The sequence below is a fragment of the Pipra filicauda genome, unplaced genomic scaffold, assembly GCF_003945595.2.
Source record: "Pipra filicauda isolate LSUMZ 115617 unplaced genomic scaffold, ASM394559v2 scaffold26_size5592650_pilon, whole genome shotgun sequence".
NCBI lineage: Eukaryota > Metazoa > Chordata > Aves > Passeriformes > Pipridae > Pipra > Pipra filicauda.
In genome coordinates, this window is record NW_024104387.1 from 5017251 (window position 1) to 5040053 (window position 22803).

At 37.6% G+C, this 22803-nt stretch overlaps 1 long non-coding RNA gene across 4 annotated transcripts in view; it reads left to right on the top strand.

The window, feature by feature from the left end:
• The window catches only part of LOC120323475, an 88431-nt gene that overhangs the window by 25481 nt on the left and 40147 nt on the right, over nucleotides 1–22803 (top strand). For 3 of the 4 annotated variants that reach the window (XR_005563948.1, XR_005563946.1, XR_005563949.1), the window contains 2 exons: nucleotides 1485–1594; nucleotides 2337–2485. This is a non-coding gene — a long non-coding RNA (uncharacterized LOC120323475). Of the gene's footprint in view, nucleotides 1–397; nucleotides 508–1484; nucleotides 1595–2336; nucleotides 2486–22803 lie in introns of all 4 variants that reach the window. The other variant, XR_005563947.1, reaches the window with a different exon arrangement.

The following is a 22803-nucleotide window of genomic DNA, read 5'->3' on the forward strand; positions in this document are numbered from 1 at the left end:
AAATGGAACATAAACCATGTAGTTCCCGAAACACCACTCTGGGAATATATTTTTTTTCATTCATGTGCTAGTAATCACAAAGTTGTTCAGGGAAGATTTTACTGATGAAGTAAGATGGGGCGCTTTCATATATGCCTTGGAGTTCTTTATTGATGCTTTCAGGTCATAGGTGCACAAATTCCTACTTTTGGTAGGATTCTGGCAAAGACAGTTTGATCTGAGTGCATAGAAGGATGAAATTCAATCCTCTAAATGGAACCATGTACTTCCAAAATTTTAAAATGGCTGCTTAGGGCTTGGTAACTGAGGAAACCTCTTCTGTGTCAGTCGTTCACCCACACCTTTGTAACAGAAATGCAGATCATCTCAATAATCCTCTCTTGTTTCTTATATCCAGCACTGGACATTGTTTCTGCGTTCACCGAGCCTGTCGACAGTATTGAATATTTTTGGCTGCAAGGGCTGCTCCCCTGTAGAAGGAGGGGTTTTGTGTGGGAAAGTTACGAGGTCTGTTCATATATTATTCTACCACATGGTGTCCTCCTAAGCCAGGTTAGAATCGTGGTATGCAGGCATTCCACCTTAAAACCATATAATTCTGTAGCATTTAGACATGTATTTATATAAAAGGTATCAATCTTGTTACAAACTAGTACTCTAATCAGAAATATCTCTGTAATTTCTTTCAGTTGCTGTGTATGAGTTGTGAACATTTCTGAGTCTGAGCATTATAAATACAGCCTCATAATCACCTGCATTGAAATCCAAAGCTTAAGAAACTTAAGCATTTTCAATTTATTCTGCTGTAATGAACATAGTCCAGCTTAGTGTTACTGGTACTGCTCACTTCTTTGTACAAATATTTTGTGCTAATTGTGTGTTTTTTGCACACAACAGAGCTACAAGTGAAACTTCACCTCTTCCTGCTCCTCTGAGCTTTTACTGTAGTAGATTTACATAGGGCATAAACTATTTACAGTAACACATATTTTACAAGGTGCCTGAATGGTAGCAAAAGGAAAATATTCCGACACATATATCTCAATTTTTGAAAGCTTGCTTGCAAATATGGCTCTTTCTGTGTCCACTAAATTAGACACTGACACTTATGTCACACTGCAGGGCTTTCTTCTCATATGGAACTTAAGTTTGACCTAAACTTCAGCTTAGGATTTTTAAATGAACCTGTTCTTCAGTTAAAAAAGGAGGAAATTGGTTACATAGAATATTATTAGGGAAATGAAATGAACTGTCAGTGATTGGTCCATCCCTCTCCCCTAAATACATCCAGTACTATTTAAAGTAATTATACTAATCATCACAGTGTTTAGGCACAGATAACATTCATGAAGAAAAATGAAAGTGCTGTTCTAGCGCGCCAGTGAAATCTGCTTTGACAAGTTAATCCAGTATTTGTTTAATTAAACAATGGTAATAAAATATTTAATTGCGCTTTAAGATTTCTGTTTCTGTCATCCAACCAGGCAGAAAATTCAGAACTCAACGTATGTCAAGCAATGAAAATGGCTCAAGCACATCAAATATCACCCTGTTTTATAGATTAATGAAAGAAGCTGAGCTGCAGCGTGCACAGGTATGAACAGTTAAATATTTAACTCCCTTTCTGCTCCTTGAGTCTGAAGCAAAAGGAAACTAAACCTCTCCTCCCCCAACCCAGTCCTGTTTGTTTCTGAGGAATGTTAATCAGCTTCCTAGTGCCAGCAGGCTACAATCACCAACTACTAATTAGTTTTAGATAATGATATTGGTAATGAGCCTTTAGTTTCTCAGAGGCACCAGACTGAGCTTGACTCAGATTTATTCAGTTATTTATCAGGAATGTTATTGTGACAAGCAGTGTGAGAAGTTGGAGCGTGTTTAATGCCGAATATTTTTCTTTCATTTGATAGTACCAACACACCATTTTTAAACAGATTTTGCTGATTTTAAATTAACTTTCCATTAAACAATGGTAGTATTTGTTTCCTTGTAATTCCAATTGTTTGATTACTCTCTTGGATATCTTTACTACTCAGGCAGTTATCTAATCACCTGAGGTTAGAACACTTAATTGGGGAAGCTTTTTAAATGAACTTCCTGTCACATTGCCTCTCCAGGAGATCTGTGTCTGGTCTAATGCAAAGGCTGTTATTTTTGTAAGGCATAAAATTCTCTGATAGATATTCCAAGAGTGAAGTTGTAATTTGTTGGAGCTCCCAGCTGTGAGGGGGAAAGAGAACAGCTCAGTCTCCCCTCCATGGAGAGCTGTTGCTACGATTGTCAGGTGTGTGGTTAATTCGTACATTCCAAAAAGTTATCCTCAAAATACTTTTCAGCATTAAGGCAGAGAAAAAAATACCATTATCCAGCAGATGATAACAAATATTGTGGAATGATTTCATGCCCGGAGCTATAGTAGGAAGGCATAAATGAGACATTTCAGCACCTACCTGAGGATCTCAGTTTGGTACCACCTTTCGACCTGGTAAGTTTACACGGGAGGAGAATTGTGTTTAGTGGGTGGACATGTGGGAAAATGGCACACCTGCTTCCTTATGGCATTGTGTATTGGAAGTGAAACTACAGAAGGCAGAAATGTAACTTACGTGTTTCCTGACATCCTGTCTCCGCTTCTGCTGAACATTGTAGGACTTACTTGACCATTAATTCCTTAAAAACACCAACCCCCTGTCAGAAGATTACAGTGGAAGACTGTGGCATATTGAAACATACTGGATTTTGTGCTCTTTTTGTCTTTCCATGGCTATGTTCTGTTTATATATGTTTAGTATCTTAGAGCCTGAATCTTATTCCTGCTCCCAAAAGCTTGCACATTTAAAGGCATAACTTCTGGCAAATCTACTTGTTTAAGTTGCAATTCTGAAAATGGTCGCAATTGCTTTCTCTCAGCATGTGTAGTCAATTTTTTTTTTCTCTTGCCATTGAAAGTTCCCCAGTATGACCAAAATGTTCTCAATTTTGACAAACTGAGCATTAGAAACCAATGGTTTTGTTATTCTTTTGTGTAAGTATGTGGTGAGCAGGCTTCAAGGCATATATAATTGTATTTATGCCATCAAGGAAATATGTGATATTTTTATATTCTACTCAATAGAGCATCTGTCTGAGAAGAGGAATATCTTGAGTTTTTGTTTTGGCTTCCAGTAAAGTTTCTATCACTAATAACAAATGTAAAAATTAGTAATGAGGTGCTGAGCTGCACTCTCATATGTGATCCTTCTACCTGTCCCAGGAAATCTCAAATTATTTTCCTCACAGCAGTGCAACTTTAGCTGAATGTTTTAGAATAGTTTTCCTCTTGCTTCTTAATACATTCTCTGGGAAGATGGAAGACATGAATTTGAGCTCCCTCATTCTGAGGAGAAACCAAAGTTGAACTTTATGTCATAGATGATTACTAGGCTCTTCCATGAACAGCACCAACTACTTTCCCTTGAATTGTGTTTTGCAACTCTATTTCAAATAAAAAAAATACATTCTGAATGTTTCAGCATCATAACCAGGCCTGCTGAAGGCTAAGGATATCGGGATATATCAGTTGTAATGAAAATACAGGTTATATGTAAATGAGAACCGAGGTTCTGATGGGATTCAGGTTAGCTGTGTCCTCCTCTGCTCACCAGCTGTATTCCATGTGAAATTTGTTTTAAAATATGCTTTCCATGTATCAGGATTGTAGGGAGCATTAATTTTTTTCATTTAATGTAATGGGGGGAAAAAACCTATTCAAATTATTATATTTTATAAACCCAAAAATTGTCTATAGTAGGAAAAATTGTATTTGAGGTTAATGGTATTGGAGTGTGATAATTCCTGGGTGACTGTGCATAGCTGTGAACTTTGACAATTAGGAAGAAACCTTGAATCAGGAGCGGGTTACTTTGTACGATCAGGAATGGCTTCAAACAGAAAGAGGGAAGGTTTAGATTAGGTATTAGGAAGAAATTTTATACTGCAAGTGTGGTGAGACACTGGAACAGGTTTGCAGAGAAGCTGTGGATGCCCCATCCCTGGCAGTGTTGAAGGCCAGGTTGGATGGAGCTCTGAACAACCTGGTCTAGTGAAAGGTGTCTCTGCCCATAGCAGGGGATTGGAACTAGGAGATCTTTAAGGTCCATTCCAAACCAGACCATTCTGTAATTCTATGTATCTTTTTATTTTGCATTTTCCCAAAGCTTACTTATCAAACATGGGATACATCCCAATTGTGAGATGTTGGAATCTGACTAGTGAGATCCTGAGATCACCAGATAACTTTCTCCCTAATTTTACCAGGCTCTGAAGTGAGACTGACAGGCCTGTAATTACCAGGGTCTTCCTTACCCTTCCTGAGCATAGGACAACATTTAACATTTGCCACTTTCCAATGAGCTGGAACTTCTCTGGACTCTCAAGACTTCTGAAAAATAATGGAGAGGGGTACTGCAATATCATCAGCCAGCTCTTTCAGTAGCCTGGGGTGAATCCCATTGGGCCCCATAGGAGATGAGGATGAAACAGAACAGTTTGGTTCTACTCCCAAGGGTCAGCTAACTTTCCCTTTTCTGCTTGGAAGCATATAATGCACATGGACATTTTTTCTATTTATGCCACACCAATTTTCTGCTTCCTTTTATCATGGAAATGTGGAATGATTGCAGCTTACCGAGGTGACAATAACTGTGAACTTGTTGAGTGCAAAGCTGCTGGTTTCTCATTTAGGCATGCCATGTTGTTGTGCGTCACACAACATCACCCACAAGAGGATTATGATGTGTTTAAATGACAAATCCATCACTCTGTGCCAAGCTCCTCATGACTTGAATTTCTACACTTGTTTGTCAGAAAAACCTTAATGATGGTGATTTAAATTTCAAGTCCTCTGTGGGCTTCTGTTCTCTTCAGCCTGTCTGCTGTGTGAGAAGTGCACATCGTGAGTTTGTCAAGCAGGCAAAGGCAATATTGTTTTACAGCCTTTTAACTTTTTGGAAAAAAACCCCAAAAACCAAACCAAAATTCTGTACAGACATAAGGCCAGTGAACTTCTGAGGGTAAAGTTATCTTTGAAGTTGGAAGTATGACAGAGCGATGTAATAGCAAGCACTGCTACTTGGAGGAATTCTGCTGGCATTTATTCTAAAGAACCTATTTCAGTTGACTCTTAAACTTGCTTTAGTGGGAAATTAAAAAAAAAAAATAGTAGTGGAGCCAGGAACATATTTTATAAATATGAAAAGACAAAGGAATTAATAGATTGTTAGTCATATGAATTTTGATATCCAAAGAAATATTGTATGACGTACAGAAAAGTAAGGTTTCCATTAGAATATTTTCTAATGATGAAAAGGGAAACTATTAAAGAGATTTTGAAACTGTTCATCTGAACCTTGCAAAAAACACAAATCAAAAAAAGGGGAAAGAATTTGAATTCCTTTAACGGAAAGTTAAGAGTTAGTCTAGCAATGGGGTAAAGTTTGCACTAATACTGAAATTGCTGAAATGTCTTTGGTTGCTTCAGCAATCCAAAATGGAGGGAGCACTTCAGTTTTGCAGACTGAAGATTTGAATTTTAATAAGTTTTCTTCTACAGAGAATCTTGAGGCAGATGTCATACAACATGAGATGCTATACTTTTTTTTAAAATGAGAAGTGCAAAATAAAAATGAATGCATTAATCCAAATTAAGACCAAGGGAATAGAACTTAATGATTATCTGTAATTTGTTTTGGAATTATATCCTGAAGTTCTGTTATAGCCAGGTGACATGCTCACAGTTAAAGGCAGTTTTGTGCAACCTCATATAAAACATTTTGAAATGTAATTTTAGAGTGGTTGAAATGGAGATGGATGAAGTTGATTTGCCAGTGCAGTCTGGAAGATATATAGATGTTCAAGCACCAGCTCAAGTGGAGCAGTAGTTGTGTCCAAGTTTATGCCGTGTTCACGTATCAGTGTTGGTTTTATGGACCTGTAAAGGAAGCCAGTTTTTCAAAACATCCACTGTTCAACTCCTTCTGAGGCTTGTAAGGCAACTTTTAATGCTGCCTCTTCTCTTTCTCTTCTCTGTCCTTTGTAAATCTTATAAGTCGTGTTCTCTTCCCTCAGTCATCATACCCTGGGAGTTGCAGATATTGGAATTAAGAGTTGTAAAGGAACGTTGTTTGACTACCCCTTAAATAAAACAAAACCACATCAAAAGAAAAGCAAAAAAAAAAAGTGTCTTCATGAGTTGACTAAGAGGCTAAATAAATTAGGACTTTGGCAAGTGTGGCTTCCTTCCTCCACAAGATAAAATGTTTTGGGTTTTCTCTTTTCGCGGTAAAGCACTGTGCAAGTGCAGTGCAAATCTAAATCAGAGTGTAGTGCAGATATACACTTTCTACACCTATTTTTCAGGAACTCCTGATGATTCAAGTTGTTTTCCTCTTTTATGTCATAGTAATATGAAATGTTTTGACCATTCTCCTGAAATTGGGTGGTCTAAGTCAGAATTTCAGCTTTTGATTAGACAGGCTTATCAAGTGTATGTGAATATATACACATGTAGGCCTCTCCTATGGTATAGCTCTGTGCAAAGAATGCAGCTTAAAATAACAGTTATGCAGTTATGCTAAAACTCCATTCAATAAAAAATACTCTGTACATGTCTGTGTATAAATAGCAAATAATTAGTTATACTCAGAATAACTCATTAAATTTCCATTTAAAGCCATTAAGGTTAATCTGGGCATTTAAAAGGTCGTTATCAAGCAATTAGCTTACTTTCTGTTGAGTATTGGATTTTTTTTAATTGCATCTGAAAGGGGAAATTGCAGTGGAAGAAACTTGCAGACAAAGCAACAAAAATAAATAAAATTACTCGCTGTCTGATGAAAGAACCCTCCAGAAATGAAGATATGAATTTCCAAAAGTAGGGCTTGCTTTCTGATAGCCTGTTCTTTCCCCTCCCCCCTTAGCTCTGCAGAAAAATTATGTTTCTGTCCCTTTTCATTTCCACTGTGGTTATGTCACAGAAGACCAAATTATTTCCGGAGTGACGAGATGGGGGGAAAAAGAATTTACTTGAAAGACAAAGTCCTTATTCAAGCACTAATTACCAAGTTTCAGCATTCTGTGCTGGAATGAAAGATAATGTCTTAAGCTCCCTGTTACTCAGCATCATCAGGGAGGTGTCCCTGCCCTTTGCAGGGGGGGTTTGGGACTAGATGGTCTTTAAGGTCCTTCCCAACCCTTAACATTCTGTGATTCTGTGATGTCTGTCATGTAGAGTAATTTGTGTTCTGCAATGGCTGAACAGTAAAAGCATCCCAAGCAGTGGCTGCTTTACCCAGTTTGACTTTTTGTGTAAAATAACCAGCAGAAGATCAATGATACCGATATTTTAGTTGTATAAACCTTCTGAATTATCATGGTAGTGAAATAACTGGGAGTGTACAAAGTCAAAGGGACAGACCTTTTGGGGTCACTGGAGGTTCAGTCCATGTATCACTTTTCAACATACTGAACATGCTTGGGGATAATAAAAAAACCCCCAAACTCAATGCTTTAATTCATGAGCACAATTTGATGGTAATTTGCATAACAATAAGATGTTATTAAGCAAATGTTATGAAGTGGTTTAGGTACTGAATGAAGTAAGAAAGGAGGTAGAAGTTAGACTGTTAAATACTGATAGGGCTTTAATCTCACCTTCCTATTTTGAAGATGGGTTTAATCCTGTACTGAGTTATTTTTTCTCTTTTTCCTCCAAATTTTGTTTATTGAAACACTTCAATTCTGTAAATGTTACTGCTTTGTACTCTAGAGTTACATACGAATGGGTCTGTAAAATAAAACCTTTTCACTGGTCTGTTCACAGAATAGCATAGCAATATATTCTTTTAACATTTTTAGGAGTTTCAGTCTGAAGAAAATACTGGAAGTCCTTGTTGAGAGATAAAGAACATTCTACCTGACACTTGGACCAAATTCAACTAATAATTTGGGTTTTCAGTCTTATCCCTTGTCATGAAATCATTGAGGCATCAGTTTCTGTTCCAGATATTTTACTCTTCTTTAATTAGTGCTGTTGTGCTGCCATGACTGATGTGAGAGAAGGCCCTTTTGATGATTCCTCATCATTTCTGGAGTCGGCAGAAGTGCAGCAGTTCCATTTTTGAGGACTGGCTGCCTGGCTCAGTGTTTTCTCTGGCAGGCTTTGGTCACTGACTGCATCTTTTGCTTTTATTCCAATTATTTCCAACTTGCTGTCTTTAGTGTTTTTTTCTGGTGGATGAGATGAACTGGCAGGTTAGTTGGAATGGAATGGCAGACTTAAATTTTTAATTCTAGGGAAAGGGAATTGCTGTAGCTGTGAAAGATGAAATCCTGTTCATCGCTTTTGACATCTTGGCCACTGAGATCGAATAGATGGGTAGTACTTCCCCTGCTCTACCCTTCCCAAGGAGATAAGTTATGTCTTGGAGAACCTGTGTCTGGCAGCAGGGTGGTGTGGGCTGTTCCATGAGGGAGGAAGGGCAGGGAGCCACGAGTGGCACAGGCAGGACAGTGCCCTTGTTGCCCACAGTGCAGTCCTTGCAAGGTCCCTGGGCCCTCAGGCAGTGCTGGTGTGGCTGCAGCTCCCAGCTCAGACTGCTCAGGGCATTTAAGGACTGTTGGGGCACTCGAGGCCCTGATGGAAGGTTTGTAAAGAATAGGTGTCATTGGTGAGTTGGCAATTTTACACAAGTTTTTGTGCAGCTGGCCTCTGGCACAAATTGAAATAATTTAAAATGGCTTGAATTCTTCCTAAGATAAGGGAATTATTCTCACATACAGATTAATGGAATGCACTATTGCCATTTCCTGATACAACATAATGTATATTCTCACTGGTGGATAGTGGCTGAGTTAATAGACTGAATATAAAGAATTAAATCTCTTTATCAATATTCTTCAGTATTACATGGTTTTGTTCTATTATGCACAGCACTGTGTTAATACAGTCAGAAGATAAAATTATGCATATTGTTTAGTCTTTGGAGCTTTTGGCATCAGATTTTTATGAATCACAAAAGTTTTGATTTTATCATGGACCTTCTTTTAAAAAATTTAGAACACTTTATGTACTAATTTCAGTGGTCAAATACCATACAGAATATTTTAGTTCCTTACCATGTAGGTTTCTCAAAATCTTGTAAGAAAAGAGTAATTAACATTTAGACTTTCAGTTGCTTTCCCTATGGTCTTCATTTCTGAATAGTTTTGGATCTAGATCTGATGTTCAGCCTTTGTTGTGCTCATGTATTTTGTCCTGTTGTACAAATCCAAATTATTAGTATATGTGGTTAGCTTGATCTAAGAGGGACTGGATTTTGGCTTGGAAATAACTGGTCTTGGAGAGACTGTAAACTGGCAGTTTAAGGGAAACCTAAACTGCAACAAGGCAAATATTAAAATACAGATCCCTCAAAAGATTAAGTAACAACTTAATTGGTACTTTCAATAGTTATACTAGCAATTTTTGTCTGCCTTACAGTGTTTTGTTCCATTCTCTTATTATATCTTATGTTAAATGAGATTGTGTTTTGAGTAGTGATTAAGCATAGAACTTAAAAAAATATTGTTTTCAGTATAATTAGAATGTTTTGCTGAAGAAGTCTGTTCTGTCATGTGTCTAGGCCAAAAAGTGAAACCTGTAACTTTTAAATGAAGTTCTGAAATCTTTTATGCTTTTATGACATTTTTCACGAGTTACTTCCCACCCTATCAGTCCCTCTTTGAATCAACTCTGCAGGGAACTGTTTCTGTTAGAATGTTTTGCTCTGCTTGTCTAATGGAGCTCTAAATTCTAATGATGCTTTTAGATGCTGCTGCAATGCATTTATAAAAGAACCCCAACAAAATACAATAAAACAACCCCCCCAAAAAAAATCAACAAAAAAGCCAAACAAAACCCAACCAACAACAAAAAACCCACAAACCAAACCAAAAACCTCCAGCCCGGTGTGCCAAAACTTCTTGACAGCCTTATGATCCTCACAGAATCCATTAACCTGGACTGCTAAAGGTAAGGCAAACACAGTGGCTCAAGGTTGTTCTAGTGATTTGAATCCATGTGCCTGTGCAATCTGCAGTGACTATTCCTGTGATGGTATTTTCCAGAGAGCCTCAGAGACACTCACTTTGACTGGCAGTGCTGTAGGACTGGGCACTTCTGGAGAATTTATGCCTTTTATAGCAGCCACTCAATGTTGTCACTTAATGTGCAATGTTCTACCAGGGCTATCATTACAGCAAATGGAACATATTTCCCAGTCCACTTAAAGACTCTCCCATTGTTAAAAGACTTGTGTCCATCTTTAGATTTGGTTGTTATTTTTGTGATGTTTTTTGAGTTTTGCCTGGTACCAGTGGCAGATTTATCTTGCTTCTTCTGTATTTAATTTTAGTTCCAGTGGAATTCTTGCTGTGAAAAAGCAAGTCTGACTTTCATTCCCTCTGAAGCTGTTTTGACAAGTAAAACACAATGACTTTCTGCTTAATGCTGTTCACGGTATTTCAGGCCACATTCCTGACACAGAGAAAATAATTGAGAGAAATGATGGATACTTTTAAAAGTTCTCCTTCTTCCTGTTTTTGTGGTCTGTAGTTATAGTGTCCCTGTTCTAATGGAGCTCTAAATTCTAATGATGCTTTTAGATGCTGCTGAATGAGGCACTGTGTCTGCATGAGGTACTGTGAAAACCTGGAGCTCTGACCTTAGTGACTGCTTGACCCTCAAAGCTTCAGAAGTATGAGTAAGGATACCCAGAATTTCTTTTAGCAACGACATAAACCTGCCTTGAGAGTTACATCATATTTTGTGACTGTTTTTCTGTTTGGGGAATGAATCTTTGTACCCATTTTTCCTTTTTATATTGTCAGTGCGTGCTGGTAACTTCATAGAAATGCCTTCAGGGAGCCTCATTTGCTCTTTTTTACCAACTTTCCAGTACAGTTGTCTTATTTAATATAGAGTTCCTTCTTTTTGTTTGTCCCTAGGTGATGTACATTTTTTTGTGAAATTAAATTCCCATCATCTTTTAATATCGAATTCTTTAAACCTGGTTACACAACCCTTTCTTTTCTTCTAACTTGCTGCCCTCTATCCCATATAGTTACTCTTTGAATTCTTTGCCAGCTTTTACTGACAAATCACTGGGTGTATAAAAGCTCAGCCCAGGCTGATGAGATTTGGTGCAAACACAGTGATCTTTCCTCTTCTGCTCATTGCGGATTTTGGACCCGAGGGAACCTTTTAATTCTTCTATTAAGAGAGATTTGGGGACCAGAAACATCCCTTAGCCTTTCTGATCTGTTTATTCTGTTTTACTCAGGAGACTCTAGTCCCTGAGTTGTGCTGCCTGTGTAAGTCATTCCCAATGTCTTCCCAGATTTCACAGAATATTCTGAGCTGGAAGGGTCTCACAAGGATCACCGAGACCCATACAGGGTCTTGTTGCTCTGTTCCTCTGTTTCATTCACAGAATGACACATTCACTCTACTGACTTCTTAGGAATGGCTGTCGATTGAGTGTCCTGGGTTCAAGAGCTGGTTATCATTGTTTGTATCATTGTTTAGTCTGATGTGACTCTTGGCTACTCAGGTGACATCAGCACCCTGTTTATGTGACTTTGTCAGTGTAGTTAAGGTGACAGTGAACAGCAGTTTTGTAATCAACTGCCTTTCTGTTGAAATGTGTCAAATTTGCATTTCAACTGATGCAGCTTTCACAGCTTTGTTCATTTAAATAGAATTATGTTGCTTTAAAGCAATGAAAGAACTGCCCTCTGTTTTTAATAAGTTTTTATGATTCTTAAACTGTACTTGCCATGTTGTAGCTACTTAAGTAGCCACACAGAAATGACTGGGACTATTTGTAGTCCCAGTTTAACATGTAGTCGATGTTTTCAGTACTAGGTTAATAATCTCATTTTACTTTTCTGTAACTGTCTGGTTTTGAGAAGTAGGCCTGTTTTTTCACTTTCCAGGCTGCTTTTAATTATAGTGAGACAACTGCAGGCTTTTGACAAATTCTATCAAAAAGCAGACTATGCTTCTATCCTTAGAAAGAGTATTTCTTGAGCTGTTGCATAAATGTGCTAGATATTAAGGTTGATATATTTGCCACTGAAGTGAAGTCTCTCACTAAAATAAAAGTGTAACACAAAAAGAATAAATGCCTCTTCATGCAGCTCCAGCTGCAGGACTGAGTTATAAATGGATGGGAAAAAAAGTGACAATTTGCTTTCAAAGGATTCAGTAATCAAGGACTGGTTTTTTTCCTCTACTGAGAAAAATTCCACTCATAATTATAGTGTATCCAGTACATCAGGGCATGCCTTTCTATTTTTATCTAAGTTGTCTCCCATGTTTCCCATCTAAATGTTCTAAGACTTATAATCATTCTCAATTATTATGGCCACTATTTCTGTCTCTAAAGAAAGATCTTTCTGATATTCACACTTCCAGTCATGTTCCTGGTTTAACCAGCTCCATCTACAATGCAATAATTAGAAGATCTATATGCTTTCTATTTGTTATAGAGGAATATTTCAGTATTCTGTTTCATGTTATTTCGTGTATATTTTAAAATACACTGTTATGCAATATTGCTTAGTTATGACAAGTGTTCCCGCAGCTGGTTGCCCATTTAGTAATTAATATTATTACACAAAGTGCAGGTACTGATGAGATTCTGTTTATGCAGATGTGCACCTCATCTGTTGTGGCTTTGAGAGGTTGGTCCTTTATGGCTGTAGAAACTAGTTTTGTGGAGTGAAATTCTGCTTTTGGGTAGTGCTATTGATCATCTGGTTAGGCTTGCTTCACCACCCTACTGAGCTCCTACTCTAAGGACACTTTGAGTGAAAATAATTTTAATATTTACTTATGGAAAGAGTAGTGTATGGGGTGATGTATTCTGAATAATGAACACTCCCACAGACACACTTATGCTACAGTAGCTGGTACTATGCATAGTTATTGTTATAAAAAATAATTTCATTGAATAAAGATGTTATCAGTACACTAAGTCCTAATTAGAATCTGTGAATGGAAAACTAAGCAATGGAAAGGTGCCTTCACTAAAATAAGGCAGGTACTTCTTCTTGCTTTGATGTCTTTCCTATTTTGTCTAAGAATTTGAAATAATACTCAACACTGATTCTGTATCTTTTGATACATGACATTGGCTGTGGAATGCTAGAAATATAAATGTTATCTTTTCTTTATTACTGCTTATTTGATTTGGAAGCCAGGAAGCATATTAGGAAAATTACTTGAATATGTATCCAGGAAAAAGGTAATGCTTTTGAATATTGTAAAGATGACTACACCAAAAGAAGACTATTTCTGCCATACCTTATAAGTAGCTATTATTATACTTAAGAGTTAAATCCTGTAATTTTTCTTAGAGAGGCAATATTGTATGTAGGGCAGTCCTGGTGAGCAGGTGGATAAGAGCTCCTGCCTGTGGATTTGAATTTGCCTGGTTATAACACCAGGTCTAACTATAGTGAGTATGGATTTACTTTGAAGCTGGGATTAGAACATACTTGGAAATTCTTTCAGGAGCTTGCAAGAAGCTTCATACATGTGGTTAATTTGCCTATTTTGTCTTCTATCAGTGCCTGTTGACAAGTGAGAGCCTCTATTTACAGGGGCAGAGAGACTTTCCAATGCCTACCAGACTTCTGCAGCAGAGGCTGTCTGTTTAACAAAGAGATTTTGGCTGATTTTAAATACGAGTTTGCAGAAGTAAGACCTGATATGGGAACAGCCATTAGCTGCAGGCATATGATGGAAAGCAAAAGCACTATTTTCACCCAATCCTTTCTCAAGCTGTGTTGAATCTAAGATCAAGCAAGGTGGGAGACAGAGATAGTGAAAATGGAGCCAGAGTATTGGGAAGTTTTCTTCCAAGTCTGGTCAGGGAATAATGGAGTGAGAACCAGTGTGTTGGAAACATTGGGGACACCTGAGAGACGGTGGAGCATCCTGGATCTCCCTTCTTATGTGTATAGGAAAGAAAATAAGGTAAAGCATGCTGGTGACATGGAGCACATCTCCCTTTGTTTAAGTATTTGTATCTCCCACAGCTCACAAGTGCAGAGAAATGTACCTGGGACTCCAGAGTGTATCTCCTTGTTTGTTTGGGTTTTTTTTGATCAAGGAGAGTGTATATCCAAAGTGATGAATTGGGGAAACAGTCTTGTTCACATACAAGGAATTTGCTTTCATTTTGTAAAAAAAAATTCAGTTTGTCAGCCTTTACCTAGCTTGTTCACTGTTTAGCTCCATTTGATCAAAACATAGCAGCTTCCATTAGTATCTCTCTTAACTGGTAATATTAATTGCCATTAGGAAGTTGGATAGAGTGTTACTAAAAATAGCTTACTTAGTTATTGATGACAATTGACCTGTGCAAATGTATTATCAGAAGCATGTTACTTTTTAAATGCAAAGTCTTCACTTGCTCACTGGTTTAATAGTGAAATCTATGGCAGAGAATTTGTTTTGGTGAAGCATTGATAAGAATTTTGTGTCTTAGGCCAAATGAATCAGGATGTGACACTGTGGAAATCCAGTGCTATTTCTCACTCTTGCACACCTTTGCCTTCCCAGTGACATGTATAATACAAGGCAGACATGTCTTTCTGAATATTCATAACATAAATGGGTTATTGCAGGCTTTTTCTGAGCTAAAGCTGTCTCCACAGTAGCATGAATGGAGACAATATAGACTCTTTCCACTGGATGTCACTCTTAGCTTAGATCTGTGGTAGCTTAATACTAAGGCGTTGACTACATAAACTTGATACCTGGTCTACTGGGATTTTTTTTTTCTTAATGAGAAGTTTTAAAGAGGTTTATTTAACCTCATGGCTTTAAGATTTTATTTATTTTTTTTTTAAGGAGAAAAAGTGCTGAAAATGTTAATGATCTGTAGGGTTAGTTTTTGCTTGTGTGGTTCTAGGCTGTTTCTGAAGAGGGGATGAGTTTCTGAAGAGGGGATGAATTTGTAAAACTTAAGAATGTAAGGAAGCATTGGGATAAGATTCTCAGGTATTAAGAAAGAATATATTAGTGAGTCTGTCGCAAGCAATTCCCCTGTGCTTGGTAGACCTGATTCTCCACAGAAAATTTCCTTTCTTTTTCCTTTGATATCTAACCTTTCCTTATATAGTCTCTGTGCTTAAAATGTTGGGGTTTGTTTGTTTGTTTGCTTGCTTTGTTTGGGTTTTAGCTTTTGTTCGTTTGAAAATGTAGCTTTTCTACAGTCCCAAGACAGAAGTGACTTGCATGGAGAGGATAAAACTGCATTCCTTTCCATCACTTGCTGCTCATTTCATACATTCAGTATACAAGAAGGATTTGATGCCAGTAAAGACACTCCCAAAAGTCATTTTAGGTTATGCCAATGAGCTAAACTGCTCGTTAATTGATGTTCTGTAATGCTCCATTAGAATCAGCAATTTAAAATATATCACACAGGTTTTGTTTGCCTGTGTTCCATTAAGTTGTCACAGGATGCTTCTGGTTCTGTGGTGTTTTATTTTGTACTGCTCCTCAGGGTCACACAGAACAGCACAAAGCTGCCCCTCTGTAATTACATTTCAATGACACAACTCAGAAGTTTAGCTCTTTGTTTTGATGCTTACAATGTCAGCATATATTGGCCACAAATGAGATTTGAAATTAATGTTCCTCTGAGGTGATTTGTGAAGTTCAGGTCTTTGATACTGAAATGTCACATTACTTTGATTCAAAGTCAGAGCAGAAGGGACAAAATGGATGCAGAAATCCTCCTCTCCCTTCCCTGTGACCACATATTATAGTAAACACTTCCATGGGCTGAAAGTGAAGCACCAAGACTGAGTTTGGAAGTTCTGTACTTTGATGACTTTGTTCCTACAGAGGAAGTTTAAACAGCTAATACAAGTCTGAACAGTCAGAAACAATACAGAGATTAAGTATTTCAATCTGGTTTAACTTAGTTTTTCAGTTGTCAGTAGCATTTACTCCATGTATGTCTCCTAAATGCCAAATCGATGTGTTTGTATTCCAGTCCCATCTGTGAGTTATTGAACAAACATAAGGAGGCCTAAATTATTGCAGCTTATCCGTGGCCCTTGGCAGCCTTCCTTGCCTTGGCCTTTGAGACTCTGACAAGAAATCAGCCTTGCCAGTGCCTAAGAGGGAGGGATGACAGTTTGTGCGTGGTCACCTCACCCCACATACAGCCTCTGGAGTGGGGAACAGGTGAAAGGATAATCGAAGAGAAAATGGAGTGTAGAACCTGTGCCAGCAGAAGAAACATCTCACCCAGAGGGTAGCAACTTGAGTTATTTGTTGGGGTATCTGCTCTGCTAAATGCAGTGAGGAATCTGGCATCTTGTTCATGCCTACTGAAGTGATTTGATGTTATTGTGCTTTGCTTTTGTGTTACTGCTATGCAGAGTTTTTGTTCCTATTTGAAAGAATATACTTTTAATATTTATATTTAGTTTTCTTTGGCATTTCTGTTGAAAATGTTGGCTGTGGTAATCATTAATGTATTTGATGATATCTGAGTATTCAGGACCCAAAATCACACCTCTTGTCCTACAATCTGATTCATTTTTGGGAGGCTATTGGTAAAAGTGTCAGTGTTTTCATGCCCAGCCTCTTGCTAAAAGTTTTTTCCAGTTTAGAGGTAAAAGACAGTACAAGGTAGTTTAAACCAACCATTTTCATTTCCTCTCTTGTATCCATTGATTTTTTAAAAAAAGTTATATTATCCTTTGCAAAAAGCGTTCATTTTGTAAAGATCACATTCCCTAGAAGTTACAGGATGAGAGACTTCCCAATTCTAGTTCTGCTCTTAGTTTTTATTTTCTTGGAGGAACTTCTAGCAAAACAGTGGCTACCAGGAGTTGAGTCTTGAACTGGTTTGAATTCTGGGCACAGCATAGGATCTAAGTACAGATTATTTGTAAAAGAAGTTTAAGTTCTGCTCTATTTTCAAGAACTAAATAAACTTTTTATCTTGAAATAATTATATTCTGAGCAGCTTAAGCCTTCAGAGTTATGCTTCGACAGCATTTGGATCATTCAGTACAAATGAGAAGCTGGCATAGTCTGATCAAGCAGGCATTTACTGGTGAGAAGAGACATTTTGAATATTTAGGCCTTTATGTGCAGTTGGGAAAATTACCCCCCTCAGTTTTTTTTTATCAGATATTTAATGTGTATAATAGTAAACCTAAAACCCTTTTCTCTGCGTCTGTCCATAATTGCCTAATTTTTAATAACATGTGGTTATTCCATCTTATCCTGAACATATGTTTGCATCAGGCATTGAAATGCAAATTGTTAATGGGTTTGCTTGTATGATTATCTCCTAATATCAGTCATCACAATTTTCCAGTTGAAAAGCAGAAGTTTGTAAGCATGATCTTCCCTCCTTTTCTCACCTTCCCTCTGGCAAAATAGAGAGACATGAATGCCATGGCACATTATAACTGTACAGAGCAGTTCTGGTACCAGTTTTTATAAAGGAAAACTCTCTCGAGGGTCTGTTTCCATTGTATTCACAATACTTGCTACACTCATTTCTGTGCTCATTAAGACTTTTTAAAAAGACCATTTCTTTACATTTCTGATACTGAAGACAAAATTGTGTACGACTGATGATAAAGAAATAATGGTGGGATTTGAGGATAATATCACAGACTGTGATTGGTATTTGCTTCTGTGCTGGAGTAGCAACCCTTAATGTGTGAATATTGTCTGAACCTTGCCTAGGGGAAGCCTGAGGACCTGCTGGAGTCATGCAGGCTTGGAGCTCAGCTGGAGATACCGTGATGCTTTCCAGTGTGACCGTGTAGATCAGTAGTTCCATTAAACACTACTCATTTGTTAAGTTCCATTATGCTTCAGTAACAAGGTATTTAGTATTTTGTTGAGACTGTAACTGATTTGCTACTGTTTTAAACTGGAGGAAGTGGCACTCTGTTTTCTGACATTTGGGAATATGTCTTGCAGTGTTTTTGAGTGTGAATTCAGATGTAATAGTAGCAACTAAAGTAGTGTCTAGATATTGAAAAAAAATTAATACTTATCTGATAGAGCTTCTGAAGAGTAGCTGCTCCATCTAAAATAACCTGATAAGCAAAGGTCTGGAAGGGAGGGAGGGCTTAAATACAGGCTTAAAAATATTCACAAATAAGCTCTTTAAGGAAGGAAAACCAATACATACAAAGGACTATGTCTTATCTCTCACCCTGGAAATTAATGGCAAGAATCTCCCTGAACAGCAATGGACATTATAATTCCCCCCCCCCCTTGAGTCATGCAACAATTAATAAAGAAATTCTGGAGTGGCATTTAGATGTTTTTAGGGACTGGGAATGCATGAATTTTCCTCCCACAGACAGGGATCCAAACCCATGGATTGGTAGCGCAGTGAATCTCTTGGCTAGTACAGGAGTTTGTTGCTAAGAGTCACACTGGAAGGTATTGACCCAGAATACTGTCTCAGTTCCCTGTGGGAATCATTTTAAGCATGAAACATAACAGTCTATGAGAAATGATTTGGTTGATCTCAGGAGATGTTCATATGAGGAAGTGCAGCAGAGTGTTGCTCACACATCTGTGCTTTTTACATCATATAAAGAAGAAAGGCTGCTGCAGTAGGAACTGAAGTTTCAGGTAATTACCTGAATTGTAGGTGGGAAGACATAGTTAAGCTGTGTTCATGGTACTGTCTATGGGGGCTCTAGGAAATGTGGAACAGCAGGGAGCAAGGAATGTGTGTGTTTGACACCATATTTAGGGTATTTAGGCAGTGAATTTATTTGCAGACACATGTAATCCTGTTCTGACTAGCATTTTAAATGAATTCACAGATTAAACTATTAAAATTAAACTAGGTATAGATGTCAACTTAGAAATTCTCTCCAAGGGCCAGGATTAAGATACATGGGTTAAAGCAAATTGCTGCCATCGGGCAGGTGGCAATGGTATGATGAGATGGAGGAATTCCCTCTCCATGTTTGGCAAATCTAGTATAATTCACAGGAATTAATTTTGTATTTTCTTGAATTGAAATGGGAAATATAGCAATACAAATCAATATATTTCTGGTTTCATTGGAAATGTCTGCAGTATTAAATATAGGTAAGAGTCCAGGTACATGTTGCTGCTAAACAATGTGAGCCTTTAGGCAATTAAAGGCAGGCAAAAGTAAAGAAAAAAGAGTGACTCAGGCTCCAAGTTCTGCTTGGAGGTTCCTGAAGAAATGGAAGGATAGGACATTTTGCATAAAAAATGGTATCTAGAGCACCATTATGTGTTTTCCTCTTATATTTTAGTGTATGAGGTGCATTGGTCAGAGTCCATTTCATGTTAAGTACCTTAGAACCAGTCTGTCACTACTCCAATTTACCTTGATTCTCCTTTGGCTGTCTTGGCATTTAGGGCTTGTTACTGATCAGAGATACCATCTTTTCATTTGTTCATGTATTTAAACTTTACATTTTTATTCTTTTTTTTTATTATTATTTCCTTTGCATGCATTCATTTAGAAACAATCTTGTTTCCTTTTTATTTAACCATGACTTATTTGCTACAATTTTGGGTTATGATTTCTCTCTTAGAAATGTCCTAAATATAGAACTGGCTTATTTTTATATTTTTACATCATTATTTCACCTCTTAAGGTACATTCAGTGTCTTATTGGGAGTCTTGAAGGTTTTCTTTTGTAAGTTGTCATCATGAAAATAGTTGACAGGCTACTAATCACTTCATGCCACGGGGAAGTTGGCAGTGGAAAGAAGAGAAGAGGAAACAGCTTCACTGTTTGGAAGTGGAAGACAGAACAAAAAACAATGACTCTTCTCTACCAACATTATTATTTTTTCTGAAGATAAGGTTCCCCCCCTTTAGACCTCCAGTAAGTGTGGAATTAAATGAACAGTGCAGTAAGAAAGGTATGAAGGAGTGCTACTAAATCAAGCTTTGTAAAATCAATTTGCTCAGTTTTCTGTCTAGGTTGCATTTCTATTGTTTTCTTCAAAAGGAACAGTAAACACTTTTGTCCTTGCTTTAATATGTCATTTTTCTTGTTGCTTTGTATCAAATGTTCTGCAGAAAGTACCTCAGCTCTTCTTTGGCTTTAGTCATTAAACACTGATAATCAATGCAGTGTTGCAGAATTAGGATGTAACTTCAGAGCTTTTTGTGTTTGGTCTTTTAGAAATGCAGAAACACCAACTGACATAAATTCAGAAGTTTGATTCCCTTTTGGCAAAGCTATCAAGTTCTGAAATTTCTAGTCACTCCTTTTTTACAGCACAAAAAGAGATTGATCTCTTCTTTTTGCAGCTTTCCTGTTGATTGTTCTTACAACGTTATTCTCAGAGAATTCCAGGGAAGGATAATCTTTGTCTGGCTCTACATTTTTTTTTTCTTTTTCTAGCTGACTCAGTGCATAATAAGAAATGGTCACTGTTCTGAGGCAAATGAGTCCAAAGTCTGTACCATCCATCCTGTCTTCATGGTAGAAGGATCTGTCAATTATCCAAACAACTTAGATATGACCTATCATTTATTTTTTTTTTCTAGTTAGGCACAGGTGAAAATCTTCATTCCTGTCTTGTAACCTTTAAAAAAATATTTATATCCCTCTTCATATGTTTCTCAGACAGCTATTTTTCCATGGTGCACCACCCCCCCCGAGTTTATCTACAGTTTTTAACAAAAACCTATCAAACTGGAGATTCCCTGGGGAAAAAAAAATAATCACTGTTTGATATATGATGCACAGTGGAGGACAATGTTTGGAAGTAAATAGTTTGGCATTTCTTTTACATTCTGAGGAGATGATTTACCACTGAGCTCTTCCTTTGTCCACCTTCAACTCAAGTATTTCAGTTGTTTTGGTTTGTAAAGTGACTTCCCACACATTTCCATCAGCACGGTGGAGGCAGGAGTGAGTGTGGGTCAAAGTTGCTGCAGAGGGATGGGGAGACATTTTTAAGTGATGGAGAAGCCACAATCTACATCCTCACATATATACAGGAACAAAATTTCTTCTCATACACAAGGAAGCCCTTTTTTGACAGAAACTGTATTAGATGTGTGGAAAAATCTGTGGGGTTTTTTCTGTGTTTCACCCCTCCCCCCCAACCTAACATTTTCTGCTGAAATTATATTCTTGTTGAAAGTTTTCTAACCCTTTCTAGTACCAGCCTTTCAAAAGAAAGTGCATGTAGTGAAATTTAGGATGTATTAATTGCTGATGGGCAGCAGGAACACTTTGAAGTCCCTACAGTGCTGCGGTCCTAATCTGTAACTTTGGTAATAGAGAGGAGCATTTGTCATGCTGTGGGGTAAATCCTTTGTCATTGCATGGGCCATGTTACTGGTTTTAGGGTTGACTTTTTCTCCAGTGATCACTTTACTTGGATTATGAACCTGGCTGTCTGCAACAGGATGTCTGTGGAATGGACAGAACCTAAGAGGACGTATAGAAGTCCCTATGTACAGGGAGGAGGATGTGTAATAACCTCCCTCTAGTGAAATGGCCTCCAGTCACTAGGCAAACTTCACACTTGTTCTAGTGAACCTGTAAAACTGGGGTTGTTAAGAATAACAATCAAACCCTTAAAAAATTGGATCTTGTCTCTGAAGTGCACTGGTTTTTGCATAAATCGGAATGTTAAATAACCTAAAAGGTTTGCAGTGAGCTACAAGGGAAACTTGCTGTCATGAAGGTTTTGTGGATATTCTTGTGCACAGTGATGCATGTCTGGATTATTGCTAATGCTGTAGGAAGTACAATTGGGTCAACTTAAATTTTCCTAGTTTGCTGAACCAGGGGACATAAGCCAAGCTGCTGACAATAGCATTATAAGCTCATTTTTCTAGTTAAGATTTAACAGTATTTGTGCTTTTCCTTGTTACTGTATTAATTAAACAACTGTGATGCTGCTCAAGCTGCAGATCAAGTCCAGCAAAGAGGAAAGGAAATGAATTATAACTAGGCTATTAACCCAAATGAGAGTCATAAGGCATTTTAAGCTTGTATCCTATTTGAGTTCTGGGCTTTGAAATACATGTTAAATCAGAACAAGACTGCACTGTAATCTATGGCCCGTTTCAAGTAATTCTGATTCCAGTGTAGAAGGTCCTAAATCAATTAATGCCAACACAGGTAGCTAGAACAGCTAGCTTGGGTCATATTCTTACATTCTGGGACATGACAAAAGCTGGAAACTGAAGAACTGCTTGGGCCATAGTGACTTGGAAATTGCTGGTGCTCAAGAAACTGCTTGTGACATGAATGACCTCCTTTATCCCAAATGATCCCAGAAGGGGTTACAGGCAAATGTAGAACTCTGCACTGAGCTAATTAGCTTCCATGTCAGTGAAGTTTAATCAGGTTGAAAGAGTGAAAGCACAGCCAGGCCATTGTGGAAACCTTCCTTAAATTGTGAGATTCATTAACTTCAATGCTAATGCTCCTGATGGTACCACTGACAGGAATGACACTGCTGAGATCACTTAATTTACCTTTATAAGTGAACCCTTTATTGTGCAATTGCAGAGATATTAAAAGATCCCTGTCTCTTACTGGTTTGTAGTGTGCATAAGCGGGGGAAAAAAGCTAACCTCTTTTTTATATTGACTCATATGAGTGACCCTCATACTGCTTTAGTGGTTGTGTGTGTGAACAGAAATCCCAGAATTATCAGATTCCACATAGTTTCACCTGAAATACTTTTTCAAAAATATT